The sequence below is a fragment of the Xenopus tropicalis genome, chromosome 4 (assembly GCF_000004195.4).
Source record: "Xenopus tropicalis strain Nigerian chromosome 4, UCB_Xtro_10.0, whole genome shotgun sequence".
NCBI lineage: Eukaryota > Metazoa > Chordata > Amphibia > Anura > Pipidae > Xenopus > Xenopus tropicalis.
Genome location: NC_030680.2, coordinates 52,459,992 through 52,475,356, shown reverse-complemented (window position 1 = coordinate 52,475,356; position 15,365 = coordinate 52,459,992). Strand labels below are relative to the sequence as shown.

At 38.2% G+C, this 15,365-nt stretch overlaps 1 protein-coding gene across 2 annotated transcripts in view; it reads left to right on the top strand.

Annotated features, from left to right (window-relative positions):
* Positions 1 to 15,365, top strand: part of cmip (c-Maf inducing protein) — a 124,002-nt gene that overhangs the window by 55,156 nt on the left and 53,481 nt on the right. The gene's annotated exons all lie outside the window — the stretch shown is intronic.

Here is a 15,365-nt window from a genome sequence, read left to right as displayed (position 1 = left end):
ATGTGTGGAGTACTAGTTTGTCTTCAGGGCAGTAAAAATATATATACAAATTTACTGCAGGTATTTTAGCTAAGCAGGACAGTAAGGTTAATGATCCAAGACAGTAAAGTTAATGATTCCTCTCCTTATTATATTAGGGATACTTGGGCCTAAAGTCATGACTAATTTCCCAGAAGATGTGTAACCCAACATATAAAGTGCTGTATGACAGTATTGTGCTGTCATATAGAAATGAGCTATAAAATAGAGATATAAAAAAAACACTAAATACTATAGTATATGCCCCCGAATATAAAACTCCTAGTTTACAAAACGTAAAAAAAGTTGCAATATTCTTGCATTTGTTGAAGTAAACTCGAGAATTCACAGAGTAAAAGTGAATTTGTGTTCATGCAAAAATCTTTTTAGAGGAGACTGTGATACATGGGATTAAATTAAATTATTTGTGGAAGACATTAGAACACATCCTCACCTTTTAAAAAAATGTGGTTATCTGGTTAAAATTAAGTCTATGGGAGATGGCCTTCCTGTAATTTGGAGCTTTCTGGATAACGGGTTTCCAGAAAAAGGATCCTATACCTTTATCTACATCAGGGTAAGTTCCCCTATACCTACTGTATATAACTGTACTGTTCTCACACCGGAAGCTAACATGACGTGACTTTAACAAATCACTCTTTTATTTTGCAACTAGCCCTCAAAACCAAAATCGCAACTGATTAGTCACTACTTCTCAGGAAAGCCTCTAGCATACGCGAATCATTGCTTTGGATGACTGTGGAATGGCTTTATTAACCTTTCTCAGAAGCTCACTGATTCCATTGAGTCACGTAGTTGAGTTGGTATCTGGAGCTGCATCTGTGGCAGAGAGGCACAGTTTCCTGTTAACTTGTTTAATAGGAGAAATTAATTTTCTAGACTTTCCCCTTTCTACGTATAGGAAGGAATTCCATTTCACTCAGCAAGAAATGCAGCTTCCATTCAGAGGTTTCTAGTCTGTTTTTTCAGATGTGCCTGCCCTATACAGATCACCCAAGGACAACAATGGCTTCAGTTTGTTTAAAGCTGTATTTAGGAGGACTTTTCTGGCATAAGAGTAACTAATATGTAGCTCTCCAACTGTTTCTTAATAGCAATTCTTTATCTCATGTAATAAACATTGGCTAAAAATGCAGAGCAGAAGTTGTAGATAGAAGGAGCATGGGAAGTTTGTTTAAAAGCTTACATGTTTATATTGTGACTGTGTGGGCAGGGCAATCATAGACTCTAAGAAAGGACAATGGCTGCGGCATAGCAAGTATATGGCTAAATGACTGCAAGTTGGGCACCAGATACTCAACTTTATATCAGTATTAAAACACTAGGGATCTCCAAGCTTTGGTGCCCTGTTTTACCTCTTATTGTTAAAGCAGATCTCCCAGCAGCCACTGGCTCTAGATTTGTGCAGGTCAGTGGTGGTGGGTGTTCAGGGAGTTTCAAGTAGTTCAGCATTATCTAAAGAGCTGTATGAAATAATACAGTTCCAACATATTATGCATTTAATTGAGATTGTTCATTGTTTACATCATCAATTTGTATGTATTTGGAGGGTGTATCTAGAAGGCACTAAAAAAACATATATATAGGTTTAGAATTGAAACCTGGACAAGGCAGCAAAGCAGGGTCACTGACCATTACACCATTGTGGTTCAGTCCTGGGCACCACTAAGTCTGATTTCCCTGGGTCCTGTCAGGCCTTACTAGCAAAATGATTAAAAAATATAAAACTTAAGAAAAATGGTCTGTCAGCCTTAATGTTTTTTTCCTTAAACAAGTTTATGCACAAGCAATTCCTTGAACTCTTGTGAAGCTTCAATAGAGAGGGATTATTATTGTATGCCACAAGTATCAATCATCTATGTATCTTTAAATGATTTCTGGTGTCAGATGCTGTGCTAGATGGGGAATTCCTTCAAGGTGCTGGCAGATGGGATATTTTGTTGTCCACACTTAGGGGTGTATTTATTAACGTAGGCGACAAATATCACCTTTGATGTAGCCCATTTCAGCCAATGAAATGTTTGCTTTTGTTTTATAACCATTCAAATCTAATTGCTGATTGGTTGCTGTGGGCAACATCACCAGGGATGTTTGTCACCTGTGTTAACAAATGCTCCCCTAATTCCTGTAGCAACAAAATATTTAAAATAACATTCCTACTGGAATTATTGTAAATCACAGGTGATAAAACAAATGCATTACATAGTAGTCTGAGTACTTTATGAGGCAAATTTTGGACACTGGCGCGATTCATAAATGGTCAGCTGTGGCCCACTATGCAATGTATATGTGATGCATATATTTTTCCACTAGCAATTTACATTGTGGACACCAAAGTATTTTGTCTAGCATTACCCTTAGATTGCACGGTAATCCAGTACAAATATAAAGAAGATGGAGAAAGCAGGAAGGCAGTACTATGCTACAAAATTCCTTTATTGTTAGTGCACCCACTACATGTTTTGGGCAGACTTGCCCTTTATCAAGTGTACACCCTGTTCACCATACACACCTTTTAAATGTAATCCAATTAAAAAAACACACCCCTTTAAACCTTCATTATTTCAGGCTGGTGAAAGAGCCTCGTGTTGTTGTTTTTAACACATCAGTTAATAGACCTTCTCCAGAAGAATCCTGCATTGAAATCCATTTTTTAAAAGTGCCAACAGATTTTTCTATGTTTAATTTTGAAATTTCACATGGGGCTAGCCATATTCTTCACTTCCGAAGGTGCCAAAGCCATGTTACCTATGCTCTTATAAACTTCAGTCACCCTTTACTGCTGAGCTGTATCACCTCCCTCCCCAGCAGCCAATCAGCAGAACAATGGCAAGATAGCATCTCCCAGTAGATATCAGAATAGCATTTAATAGTAAATATCCAAGTCCGTCTCAGGACTCCTCCAGTTACACGGGAGCAGGAGAAACAATAGGTTATCTGAAAGCAGTTCTAATGTGTAGCGCTGGTTCCTTTTGAAAGCTCAGAATCAGGCAAAATGCACTGAGATGGCTGCCTACACACCAATATTAGAGCTAAAATACATTTGTTGGTTAAGGAACAAAATTTTAAATGGTAGAGTGAATTATTATGTAACCAGAGCAATTTAGAAATAAAAAGTACACCATAAAAATCACAACATTATATATACTTATATTGTAGTGTCACCCACTGTGACCTACAGCACTTAAATTTGCCTATTTGTGTCTGTTAGTTACCCCATATAGATTGTAAGCTCTACGGGGCAGGGACCTCCTTCCTCTTGTGTCCTCGACTCTTAACTTATTGCTGCTGTATTTATCTGTATTTATTATTATACTTTGTATTTATCTATTATCTTATTAACACCCTGTTTGTATTAATGTATTCTACTGTACAGCACTGCGTATATAAGTAGCGCTTTATAAATAAAGATATACATACATACATACATACATACATACATACGAATATATAAAGCAGATATTGATGTGCCCTCATTCAACCTATTGTACAGAATCTGTTGTCTGTTTATAAATTAATTTTAGTAAATAATTTACGGTGTTCATTGTTGCTCATGACCCATATCCACAGTAAAGACATTTAGGATATCCTCCTAGTCAAATCAATAAGTGGTTTACTGATCCTGGTACCTGCAAAGTCATGCTGGCTTTTGCAGTTTAGCAACATCAGGAGGCTGTTTAGCTTGTTCACTGTGAAGAGTACCCTTTCTGTGTTCTAAACCAGTTTGCTGACATATTTACCAAAACAAGAGCGAAGTGCAAAAAAACCAGGGCACAAATTATCACATTTTTGGTACTATGCACCTGCCTGTAGTGTGCTGCAGGGCAACTCTTTGGACTACTAGAATGGAGCATCTAGACTTGTGCCTCACTATGGAGTCTATTTATTATTTTTTTCGCAAAAAAAAAATGGTGTAAAAACGAACACCCAATTTATCAATGTATGTTTTATTTTATGTGTCTGAATGCTAGATTTGATGTCGTTATTTTATGCTGCTTCAGACCTCATATAAGCAAGCTCTAGTGGAAGTCACTATAAGAAAACAAAGTGCAAAAAATTATGCCCTTTTTACATGGCGAAGCCTAACAATGTGTGTTGAATCCTGTCACTGTTTTTTCCACAACATAATAAATCTGCCCCTAAATGTGCAGTTACATAAAGGTGGGCAGCACATCGGTGTATTCTGGAATGTCTCTAGCTTGCACATGATTCAGAACCTGTAAGCTGAGGAACACATGACACTGGTGCATCATGTTTTTTGCCCTGTGCTCTGCACCTTGCACCCAGCAACAGGCTTATGTGTCCTAACTCTGTGGGCCATGAAGTTTATAATATATATATATATATATGTCATAATAGAAGGAGGGTACACTCCAAAAAACAAAAATAAATGCATGGGTGCTGGGTAAGGAATTAAATGGTGTAGGCATCAAAAGACTCAGCACTGCACAGGACTTGATGAAAAAATCAAATTCATTCTTTAATGTGCAAGATCAACGTTTCAGTTACATATTTGGACCTTTCTCTATAAATATATATTGTAAACACAGTTAGTAAGGCTCTTTCCTTCCCCTTCATTTTGAACAATTGCAAGACAGGATGCTCTAAATTATTACATTTATGTGTATATAACAAGGTACACAAGCACAGTATTATAGGCATGGGATCTCTTATCCGGAAACTGGTTATCCAGAAAGCTTCGAATTACAGAAAGCCCATCTCCCATAGACTCCATTTTAATCAAAGTAAATCAGTTTTAACATTCAAAATAATTTTTCTCTGTAATAATAAAACAGTACCTTGTAATTGATCCCAACTAAGATATAAACAATCCTTTTTGGATGCAAAACAATCCTATTGGGTTTAATTAATGTTTATTGATTTTTTAGTAGACTTTAGGTATGGAGATCCAAATTATGAAAAGATCCCTTATCCAGAATACCCTTGGTCCCGAGCATTCTGGATAACAGGTCCTATACCTGTACTTAACTGTTTATAGTCAGACTTCTGCAGAACTGTGTTCATTGTTACAGAGTGCAATGAAATTAGAAAATGTTGACTCTTTGGCAATAGAATAATAGTACTCAAAATGCAAAGTATTATTGGCCTTAGTCACAGGTTGGCTTTAACTTTAACAATATTAATCATATCTTTTTAGATGGGTAACACAATCCAAAAACAATGCACCACTGTATAGCAACGGCTTACTGGAAATTACAGACACATTTTTCAAAGCAGGCTTTAAACAAACAGGAAACTATAGACCATAAGGGGGCAGAGAAGTTACGAAAGCTAAGTATAATATAGCAGTTTAATTATATAAATTTCTTTTGAAATGGGTGTTATCAACAGTCTAATGAACCTTTGCACCTCTATGCTGCTATTACAGGCAATTTCTGCATTCCAAGAGGCCAGGCACAGACGTCACTGTGTTTTTAAAAACACATTGTAAAATTGTCTGCTCACTGTTCTGTTTGGGGACAGAGTGGCAATTCATTGATCTTGGGACCTTGTGCAATATAGAGGCAGGGCTGGATGAGGGCCTCCCAGGCCTGGAGCTGTAAATTATAATTTGCCTATGCTGCCGAAGGTTTTAGAAATAAAATAGAAATGACAATATATACATAAACTATAATCTGTAGTGCAGGGATTGAGCTATTTGGAAACATAAACAATCTGCAGGGAAGCATAATGCATCTAAATTTATATACTATATTGTTGATTCCTTACTTGGTATTTTCAGGTTTTATGATGGGACTATTTTTGTAGGAGCCTGCTGCTCCATCTTCCCACCTGTTAATTTCAGCTTTGCATATAGAATATAAACTCTGGTTTCACACTATTAACACAATGGCATATTTTATAAAGAAGGTTTCAGGAAGTGCAATTTTTTTCAATTTCCCCGACTAGAGTTTTCACAAATGGAGTGGTTTACCTTCTAGCCATATGACTTGGAGGCTCTAGACAAGTCTTGGAGGTTTATTTAATGGCTGGAAGAATAATCCCTCCTTTCTCTCTACCTATAAACACTCTGCTGTTATAATGCAAATAAAGCAGTAGCTATGCACTTTGACCATTTTAGTACCAATTTAATGCTGCGTAGCCAGTCTGCAGATATACAACTGACGTCAGTCTGTTTAGTTCAAGCAATGTTTGTATTTAATCACACAGGCCTCATTTCTGGTAGGCAAACGACAGGGATCAGCTTGGCTTAAGCTGGTATAAATATTAAGGTCTATGTAGATGAATTGTGTGTATGTACATATTGAGCATTAATAAAAAGGGATATATTTTCCTCGTCTTATAAGGCTAAGTTGCTGATTTAAAATAGACTTTTGCTGAGCAGCACACTTATTTTTGGAGTTAAAATTAAGGCAGCATTTACTTTAAATATAAACTTTAGTGTAACATAGGCCATGATATTTGGAGACATTTTTTTGTGGTTTGATCCATTTGCCTTTCTGTTTCGCTTCTCTCCAAAATGAAACTTAAAATGCCAACTGATAGCTGGCATCAGTCAGAATGAATATTCCCAGAAGCTAGATTTTCATTGGCACTAATATTTTTATCATTTATCTTCTATTCATATCCTTTCCTGTTCACCTTTCAGACAGTCGTTCTGACCCCTATATTTCCTCAAGCTATGCCTCTCTGTCCACAAGCATAGATAAACACTGGCGAGAATTCCCCCCATATCATATTGGCGATCCGAAAGTCACTAAATTTTTGTATCAGAACAGTCGTAAACGTCAGGAAAACCTTTCTGACTTTGATTCCTTCTGTGCATGTTTTTGGAAGCTCCCATAGGACTCAATGGCACTCTGCAGCTCCAACCTGGCCAAAGGAAAGTCACAATACCGAAGCTTGAATGAATCAGAAACTTTCGTACTCGTTGCGACAATACGATTTTGTTGCGTAATTTTTTGACGCACAGTACCAAAAAGTCGCACAAATTAGCGCAAAAAATGGGCGAAAATACGCAAGGTATGAAAAAATAAAAAATTTTTGTATTCGGAGGCAATTGTGCTTTGATAAATGGGCCCCTCAGTGTATTTACCACTTGCCTTCGCATGCTTTTTTTTTTTTATAGACGTGGAGAAAGGTGGGTCTGCTCTTATGCACACATCCCCATCGCATACCTTCCAACTGTCCTGATTTTCGTGGGACAGTCCCTCTTTTGACAGCTTAACCCGCAGTCCCGGATTTTTACAGAAAAGTCCATCATTTCCTTTTGATCTCCTGCACTGAAACTAAAAAAGATACAAATTTAATCAAAAGTATCTTTTGGCACAGAGCCCAGAAATCTTAACGAGCGTCACCTGCACTTAGAAACATTGTTTCTCACTTGTAAATAAATAAGAAGCCTTTGGCAGAGAGCACAGAAAAGTAAAATGATACAATTGTAACTAATAAGCTAAACAGGTCTCTTGGGGGAACTGAGACTTGCAGCTTAAAGAATAAGTAAACCTTTTTTTTTCTATCAGTAAAATTACTCTAAACAGCCTCCAGAATTACCTACGTTTGTCCCAGCATTCTCTCTGACCTGGTTCCTCAGTCAGAAGGTGTTCTTTCTCTTTGCTTCCTTGTGCAGAGTGAAGCCCCGCCCCTACTCCCTGTTCAGTTCTCTCTTCAATTCGACAACCTTGTCGGAGTGGAGAGCCTTCTGCGCATGCCTGGAGGCAGCAGGAGCCAGTCTGTGCATTAGCAGGGTTTTTTTTTTTTTTGATGAGAGACCAGAACAGGAAGTGGGGGCGGGCTTCACTCTGCACAAGGAAGCAAAGAGAAAAAACACGTTCTTACTGAGGAACCAGGTCAGAGAGAATGCTGGGACAAAGGTAAGTAATTCTGGAGGCTGTTTAGAGTAATTTTACTAAAAAAAAAAAAAAAAAAAAAAGGTTTACTTATTCTTTAAAGGGCAATTTCACCTTTTCAGCAAAACTGTAATTACACATAAAACAGGACCTCAAAAAACAGAGAAATGTGTTCAAACTTTAAATAACCTGCCAAATTTAGTCAAATGGGAGTGGTATTTAGGGGGTGTGGTTCCAAAAATTAGGTGTGGTCCAAAAATTTGCCGCACTGCGCACAGCATTTATTTTTTTCCCTCTTTCCGTTTTCAAAATGTTGGGAAGTATACCATCGCACACACATCCCACAGCTCCATTGACTGGCCCGGCATCAACCTGTGTGGAGCTACACAGAGAGGATATCGGGGCAAAAATCCATACGCTTGCGTTTTTGTGCCGATATTTGCTCCACATAGCCCCACATAGGCTGATGCCGGGTCTGTTAATGGAGCTACTGGGGTGTGCACATAAGAGTGGGTCCGCTTTCTTCTGCATCCAAAAAAAATGCCAGCAGAGGAAAGTAGTGAATCCATCTAGTTTGCATTTGCCCTTAAATGTACAAATAGCTTTTTTAGATGTTTATTTTCCCATGAAAGATTTTGTTTGTGTTTTCCCTTTTTCTCTCCAGCTACCCTTTTCCTGTTAAAATATGCAACTTCTCTATTGTCTTTTTTTCTGTTTGTCATTGCTTTTTAGGGCAGTGGCACATGGGCCAAATTTGGGTGCCTTGAGCACTATGTAGCCCAAAAATGCCAAACCACCCAAAGCCATCCCCACATATAGGTATGTGTAAGTGCTTGTCAGGTGGTTTCCTGGAAAAACATTCTAGGGGTGGCAGGCTGTTGCTTTCAGTGTTGCCTTTTTTTATTTGTCCACCAAAAAATTGGCGCTTAAAGTTTTCAAAATTGCTCATTGTGCCATTGTCAACTGCTCAGGGACTGAACAGATCCTTCACTTTGCACCTGTTGCAATGAGTACTTAATTAGTGGTTGCACCTATAAAGTGGACAGGCTGGAAACCTTATATCAACTGTGAAGTCCGATAAGAAAAACAACAAAAGGTGTGCAAACACCTCTTTAAAATTTTTGCTTGCCACACACAAGCTAACTATGGAAAACTAAGAAATAATTAATGTTTCCATGAGCTTTTACCTGTATAGCCAAATTAACTGATTTATTGACTCCTTACCTCCTAGCAGAAAAATGTCCTAGTTTCTTTTGCACTTTTCACTATCCCATTCAAGCTGGTAGTTCCTAACTGTATACAAACCATTGTGTACTGATTTTTTACTTATTCACCTGATGTTAAAAGAGAGACTGTAATTTCTATAAACATACAAGTACATTCCTTTTCTACAGTTTAATCTGTATTATTATTTAACTTCCTCCACCCTATTTTTATTTCTTACTGTGAGCAACCCAGTGTAGCAATATGTATGGGGATAAACAAAGGTGTTGGGGGCAGACATATTGCACACAGGATTTGAATACAAGGGCTGTATAATTAATTTACACATTCTTGGTAGTTCCTGACTACTTCAAAGTATTATCAGAGACTCCAAGTCAAGTAGTAGACGTTTATCTGTAATTTTATGACCCAGATACTAGTTTTACCTACTTCAAAGAATCACTTCTAATCAAATGCAAAATAAGTTAGGTCTATACAGGATGCTTATCTTGGTATCTATTATTCCTAACTTATATGCTAATGTCCAAGGTGATCTAACAGCAGGAGACCCCGAAAAACAATCTGTAGGAGGGGTCTTTTGTATTTCAAAGTGGAATTGTTTATACAGTTGTTATTGGTAAAGAAACATCTAAAGAAATTAGTTGGTTAGATTAAGATACACGTTTAAACTTGTTGTGAGCCAATCAGAACCATTCCCCATTTTGGTCAATGGGATAGAAACAGTATAACCAGGGAGCTGGATTGATAATTTCTATGAGTTAGGTTAGGGAGAAGTCCTGAAGGCTGATCCCTATAGAACAGATCCTGTGGGCATATTTAAAAGGAACTCTGTATCATTTGCTGTCTCTGGGCTGGATAATCGAAATAAATTAGCTTCATCTCTGGAAAAGAACCGTGGTTGTTTCCTTTTACCTGGTTGTGGTAAATCTTGGAATATCCAGTATATTTGTAATATACTACATCTACACTATACACAACATTTTGGTGCCGTACACAACACCCAGTAATGTAATAATGTACTGCAAATTGCTGGTATCAGCCATTTAGTCCAGGTACAGTCTGTCAGGGTCTCACAGCCAGAATGTATTAGTTGCAGGTGGGAAAAATCTCACTAACAAAAGGTTAAATATAATAAAGGCTCTAAAGTTAATAAAGATTATTTGCAAAGCAGATTTATTTCCGCATTTAAGTTTTTAAGTATTAAACAGTTCCTCTTCAAGTGAGGCTACCTGCTTCCACCCGATACAGGTATGGGACCAGTTATCCATAATGCTTGGGACCTGGGATTCTCCAGATAAGGGATCTTTACATAATTTGGATCTCCATGCCTTAACTCACTCAAAAATCTGTTAATCATTAAATTATACCAGTAGGATTGGTTTGCCTCCAATAATATCTTAGTTACAATAAAAAAAGATAAAAAAAAAAGTACAAGGCACTGTTTTATTATTACAGAGAAGAAGGACATCATTTTTAAAAAATTTAATTATTTGATTAAAATGGAGTGTTAGGGAGATGGCACACTTAATTTAGCGATTTATGGATAACAGGTTTCGGATAAAGAATCCCATACCTGTGCAAAAACAGAAGCTTCACAATATATATTTTTTGCTTATAAAAATCTAAAATAACTGTTACCTCATCATCTTTTGTGTTGCCACATATTTTGGGAAATACAGGCTGCCTTTTTATTTCTTCCCTATTAATAAATATTGCATCAAATATAGTTTTTTACTGGCAGAGGCGTAAAATACTGGTGGTAACCCCACCTGCCATAACAATTTTCTCTTAACCCCCCCACCCAGTCTAATATTGCATCTTATCTAGAGACCTCCAAATGACTCTTCACTGAAAAACAACCCTGTCTCTAGTTTCTATGGTAACTCAAATGCTCTCTATATTCTCTTCAGATCAGTATTAGCATTGCCAGTGTGTTGTTTTTCACATGAAAGGACAATCCTCCATGCTTTCCAAGTCAGTTTTCTCTGAGCAGCCTGGATATTTGTTGTGTCAAATTCTAGATGTAGATAATGGTCACTGCAGTACAAACACAGAAATGCAAAAAACTGGTAACAGTTCTGTGTATTAGGTAATTAGTGTTTCTCTATAACTTACTGTATTGCTTAGTCAGAGCTGTCACCCCCCCAATTTTCCAGGAATTACCAGATTTTTCCTCCAACTCCCAAAATGCCATATCAATTGCACATGCGTGTGACACCACTTCTGGTAGCAAGTACATGCATACTGATGTCACTTCTGGCTAGTTGGAAAAAATGTTGCTGCCATTCTAGCATGACCTGCAGTTTGTCTGGGGTTGAAAGGTCTGCTTAGTGACAGGACGAGATACCATTTGCCATCCGAGAGTCCTGTCAGTGGCTAATAATGTCTGTAGGCTACAGACTTATGGGTTGTTACAAACATATAAGAAATTTGTAATATGCAAAATGTGCAGATGTAACATAGCTTTAATGGTTCTGTGTAGGGCATTAGCTATATTGGTGCTTGTCTCCTTTTGTTGGGTGGGTCGGCAGGTATTGCAAGTCCCCTACTGACATCAGAGAGTGGCTCAGAGCAATTGCATCATTGACTTGCATTGCTGACTTGCAGCATCAGGGTACTGAGTTTGATTCTGATGGCATAACTACCAATGCAACAGAAAGTTAAAAAAGGGACAGAATTAGAAAGCAGACAGGCACTTATGTCCCAAATAATTTTACATTTAAATTGAGACTGTTTAAAATACTTCAAAGTACATTTAGAAGCTTTCTACCCCTTAAAATATTTAAAGGTGGCCATACAGGGGTCGACTACTGGGTTATAGAACTATTGCCCTTTGTGCTAAATGGATAGATATTGTGTGAGTTTCCTATCAATGCTTATAGCCAAATATTATTTCCTATCATGCGGCTGCTCTTACTACCTCATCCTGATGCACCATGCTTTGGCTAGGAAGGGGCAAGGGCAGCAACATTTTTCACTCTGGACAGACTGTCGCAATTGACCCCAGAGGTCACATACATGCCAAGGCGGATGGACAGTATAGTCAGATTTGCTAAACTGTCTTATCACATCTATGCATTAATTGTTTCCCAACAGAAGCAAGCTGTGCTGCTTGTGTGAATCTGTATTTGGTCTCAGCAGCTATCAAACTTTTAACCCCTTTTATAGCTCTAATTTCCGATTGCATTTGACATGTATTCCTTGTGTATCACTTAATGTTCCACAATTACGAACACTCCTTCCCCTTGTAGACTGGACTAATTAAGATCATAGTTAATTTGAGCATGCAATGTACAGCTGTAATCACACTTGGACCTGGTACGTTTTTTCTGCAGTTGCAGAATACAGGTTCAGTTACACTGATTAAGGCCTGGTCTGTCGCCTTGGTTCTGTAATTACAATAGCTTGAATAGTACAGGCAGCTGCAAGTGATTTATTCTTTTAAAAAGACTATAAAGCTGATGTTTCACAGCAGTAGAATCCCAATCCAATGTTATCATTTCAGTTAACTTTCATGATGATTTAGCACAACGCTATGAATAAGAAGCTCTGTGGCACAGCAGGATTTGTACTACGTGCAATATACTGTATATATAGAATATAAAAGGCATATAGTCAAGGCTGTCATTCAAATTCTTATTACATGGCAACTTAAAAACCAGCGCAATTTGCATCAGAATTTGATAATCAGCCCCATAGCATCAGCTTTTATGACACGTTTTGTTGGATCAGTTGTGACAACTCCTACATTTAGCTCAACTGCTTCCCAGACCAAATTGAATGTGTGAGTATCACCAGCCCAGACTGGCAATATGTGGATTCTGGCAAATGCCAAAGGGGCTACTGTAAGACTCCTCAGACAGTCACCATTTAGTGGGCTGGGGGTTTGCTGTATGGACCTCTGTGCCTTTGAAAATGCCAGGGCAAATTTTTAACCCACTTTGGGCCTGAGAATCACTGCATTCCTAACAGGATTCAAGATGGTGGCTTCATGTGCAGAATTTTTCAAGATCTGAATCATAAGTGGTGCAGTAAGTTAAGTATATGAAATGTGGCATTTTTACCAATACTTGGTTTTAGGGTTTAGTTCTTTACTGAGGGAGGAGTACGTGGTAATCTTTTGATTCCCCACTTTTGGTGGTGGAGAAGAAGTGAATCTGAAATCCTAGGGAAGGAGAATCCCCTGTGAAGATTATTAAATGTGTGGGCTAGATCCAATATGGTGGTCCACTTAGAAGAAACAGGTATTCAGGATAGTGAGGAATAAGAACCTAGGCTCTAGTAAAGAGTGCCAATGATATTTAAATTTAGTATTCTTCTGAGGATAGGTCCTCAGAAGTTACAAAAACCCTTTGAAGTGGCCTGAGTTTGCCTAAGGGTTACCGGTACTGATAGATCCTAATGTGGCTCACGGTACCCATAACTATACCAAAAGGAGGCTCCCACCCTATCTTAGGTTAAAACAGCCTTTTCATGTATACAGTATAAAGGAACGTGTTGGCTACCAGTTACAATTTTAAGCAGTTTATAAATATGGAGACAACCACACCAGATTAAATAGAGGGCTTGGGTGCCATGCCCCAAGCCTTTCACTAGAAATGTTAACTCCATTCCATTAGCCACACAACTCGGAAAACCTTAAAAAAAAATCTTTAAAGGGGACATTTAGGATAAATGGGGAAAACCCTAATTTTGTAGGCAATTATGAATAAGATAAGGTGCTGGTTTCACTTTGTGCTAAATAATAATCCTCTCTGTAACAATGGCCCCTTTATTGGAGCTCCCTATAGATCCTACCACTTCTCTGTCCGAGTTTGAAATGAAGAGTGGGCGTGTCCTAATGGTCCCTGTCAGAAGCACAGTAGGAGGGTGAGAGCCAATCACAGCCCTGCACTCCCACAAGCAAAGACAGGCTTCAGTTCCCTATCAGGTCAGCCTAGCTGCTGATTGGTTCCTATCTTATAGTGCAGTGTACGGAGGGCCGCCTGCTCCCCAGTTCAGCCAGCAGGAAGTGGAACTGATGGGCGGGACTAGTGGAGTTTTGGTGGAATTTCTCAATAAATCAGTCTGAAATACAACTTTTTTTAAGCACAATCCTTCCATTTCTAGAGGAGTATAATTCACTGGTACATTCTTAATATTTATAGGATATGTCTCCTTTAAAAGAGTCAGGTCACTCACTGCTCCTTATCCTGCAGCACAAGGAGAAACACCAAATCAAAGCACCATTTGGCACGCACTCAATCGGACACCAGGGCAGCGGTGAAGGTTAAACAGCTTTATTTATAAATACATCCTGTACCCATAAAGTAATATTAAAAGATATTACTCCAAATACTGTATATGCTTAGTCCTGCTGCTCTTATACTTATCACACAGTACTTAGTATTTAATTTAGTCTCAGAACCTGTTGTAGCGCATTACTTTAAACACAAAAACTGTTATTTGGTATTAAAAACTTCTGAATACCAAAGAGTTTGTAGAGTTCAATGCACCAAGCAATACATAGCAAACTGTAGCCTAATGTATACAAACTATAGGACAAGTTAACATTTTACCCTGCCAAGGAGAGACATTGTGAGCAGTAATATATCATTACTGCAGCCAATGAATGACAATATTTTGCAGGCCCTTTAGTGTATGCCAGTCATGGTCTTTTGGTTACTACAAACTGCAGTCTACACATGGCTTTAAAAATAAAACTGAAATTGCCTAACTATAAAAGTGATGAATGGCCATTTATCAGGGCAGGTCAACTGTAACCCCTGTTTAACTCCTCTGCAGTATCCAAACTGGGGAAAAATGCTGTGTCTGATCTATATGTATGTGCTGGGGTTATCCATCGGCTGAGCTGATTTGCGTCAGCACTCCATTGTTAGGGGAAAAAAAGGAAGGAGCTTTCAGGGGCCTCGGTGAAACAAATTATGAAAATAGCAGTCATTCTTCTGGGATCTCCATTGCACTGTTTGTTTTACTGCAAATTCTTTAAAGCTCACATATTCATTGATTCCCCAGTGGAAGCATAATCCTACTTTTCCTTTAGTTTAAGGGCCTTTTGTGTTCACTACTATACCTGGTTTTCATCATGGGAATTTTTGAAGTAAACATGTTCATGTAATAGCTTTTCCTCATGAACCCTGATCATTGACACCGGTGAACATTTGCAAGTCATCCATCTAAATAACAGCAGTTACAATATGTATGCCTTACTCATGGGAAGGAAGCGGCAAGGCACGGCCTGTGCTTTTTTATGCAGCTCCATCATAAACTGCAAGCGCATACATTTCTTAC